This window comes from Lotus japonicus, chromosome 3 (genome assembly GCF_012489685.1).
Source record: "Lotus japonicus ecotype B-129 chromosome 3, LjGifu_v1.2".
Classification (NCBI taxonomy): domain Eukaryota; kingdom Viridiplantae; phylum Streptophyta; class Magnoliopsida; order Fabales; family Fabaceae; genus Lotus; species Lotus japonicus.
The window spans coordinates 42,608,533-42,611,050 of NC_080043.1; positions in this window are offsets into that span (position 1 = coordinate 42,608,533).

Sequence of the window (2,518 nt, forward strand, 5' to 3'; positions counted from 1 at the left end):
AAACTTATGAGCTAATATCATCTCTCTTTTTTTTTTGATAATTTGACGGGCCGAAGCCCGGGAAAAAAAGAGGCTAAGGGATCATAGATCCCATTACATCATTCCTAAGAGTGGAAATAAGAAAGGAGGGAACAACCTCGCTATTAAACTGAAGAAAATCAACTCCATGGCCATGCTTAGCTAACCTATCTGCACATTCATTAGCAGCGCGGTTGATGAGGTGGAAAGATAAAACCGCTTCCTGAGAGGCCAGCTTGGATATCTCTGTTATCAAGTAAGCACAAGGATGGGAGCCATGGCAGTTTAGCGTGATCAGATCAAAGGCTTCCCGAGAATCAACTTCCACCATCAGTTCTTTGGGTCGCAACTCAAGAGCTTGCTGGATGCCTTTAATTATTCCCCATAGTTCAGCTCTCAGGGGATTCCCAAAGTGAAGTTTGCTAGCAAAACCTCGGATAATTCTTCCTCCATGGTCACGAATTATCCCCCCACATGCAGCAGATCCGTGACTAGGGAGGAAAGAGCCATCGCAGTTCAGTTTCCATATGCCTTGGTCAGGAGGCTTCCAGACAACATGGATATCAGGTAGGTGTAGGTTCTCTTCCTCAGTTGGCTTGCCCAGAAACCTGGTAATTTCAGTAGTAAACCTGGTGATGTTAATGGCCATATTGCATGGCAGGGTTATGTGATTATTGAAGATGAGATCACATCTGTCTTTCCATATGTGCCATGCAATCACCCCAAACAGAATGGCCCAATTGAAACCAGATTTGTGCACCCAATTTTTCCTGAGATTATGGTGAAGCCATTAGGACATACCTTGGATGAAGAATTTACTCCATTCAGTACTCAGGATAAAGTAATTCCAGACCTCTTGGATGTAGGGGCAATCACGTATAGCATGTATCACAGTTTCATTTGCATCATTGCATCTAGGGCACGAGGCAGAGGTTGTCATGCACTGTTTCATGCGTTCCTGCCTTCCTGGTTTGTCATGAGTCTGTTATGGGCCAACTTCCAGATGAAACACTGGATTCTGGGGGGGGCCTTGTACTTCCAAACCTGTTCAAAAGTGGGGGAGCGGTTGCTCTCTGTCTCTGAGGTTAGGAGAGGGTAGACCGATTTCAGGGTGAAATAGCCATCAAGAGAGGCCTTCCAGTATCTTCTGTCCCTTCCTCTAGAGGATTCATGAGGTCTAACTAGGGCAATCAGGTCGCAGATCGTCTGAAGCAGCATCCACTTTAATTTATCCCAATTCCACACTCCCTCATTTGAGTAGCAGCAAACAGGAAGATCAGCTTCCCAAGTATGGACATTTTCTGGTAGATAATCAAGGAGTCTCTCACCAGTAGGTAACCAATCATCTTTCCAGAAGAGGGTTTTCCCACCATTACCTAATTCCCATCTAGATTTTTCCTCTGCTACTGCCCAAGCTTTGCAGATACCTCTCCAGGTTGAGGAGCTATGAGGTTTTGGGTTGGGAAAAAGTTTGGTATTTGCGTTGAAGCCATATTTGGCTCTAAAAACTCTAGTCCAGAGGCACTCAGTATCTTGCATAATGGTCCAGGCAAGCTTGGTCATGCATGCTCTATTAATGGATTGGAGGGGTTTGAATCCCAGGCCACCAGCTTCCTTAGGGGTGTAGATTGTATCCCAGCTAATGAGATGGCATTTTCGTTTATCCACAGTGGAGCCCCAAATAAAGTTTTTACATAGTCCTACAATTTCGCTGCACACCCCAATAGGGATTGGAGTGGTTTGCATCACATATGTAGGGAAACTCATCAAGCAAGATTGAGTAAGGGAGACCCGACCTGCAAAAGACAGAGACTTGGCTTTCCAGCCAGAAAGCTTTTTACGGACTCTGTCAACTAGGAATTGAAAATTACCTTTAGTGACTCGGGAGTGTAGCAAGGCAACCCCGAGATACATTCCCAGATTCTGAGTTCTATTAATGCCCAGGTCACTTGATAGTTGCTCTGCCATCTGGTTATTAACATTCTGGGAGTAAAACACTCTAGACTTCGCAAGGCTCAGCTTCTGTCCTAAAGCATCACAAAAGTTTCTTAGGACCTCATGAATGAGATCAGCTTGTTCCCTAGATGCTTCTGCCATCAGAATCACATCATCCGCAAAGAGCAGGTGAGAGAGGAGAGGACCAGATCTGCCAACTCTAAAAGGCTTCTAGTTTCCACTGTCACAGGCGTCTTGGATTGCATGAGAGAGTCTCTCAATGCACAGAACTAAAAGGTAGGGTGAGATCGGGTCCCCTTGCCTTATACCCCTTGTTGGTTTGAAAGGGGTCAAATATTCTCCTCTCCAAGCGATTGCCATGGTGGATGAGGAGACACAGTGATGGATCAAATTAATGAAGTTCTCTTCAAATCCAAAGAACCGCAAGGTGTCAGAGATAAAGGACCATTGGAGCTTGTCATAGGCCTTTTCCAGGTCCAATTTGATTGCCATAAAGCCCCTTTTTCCTTTCATTGCTCTGAATGAATGAACTACCCCTTGGAAA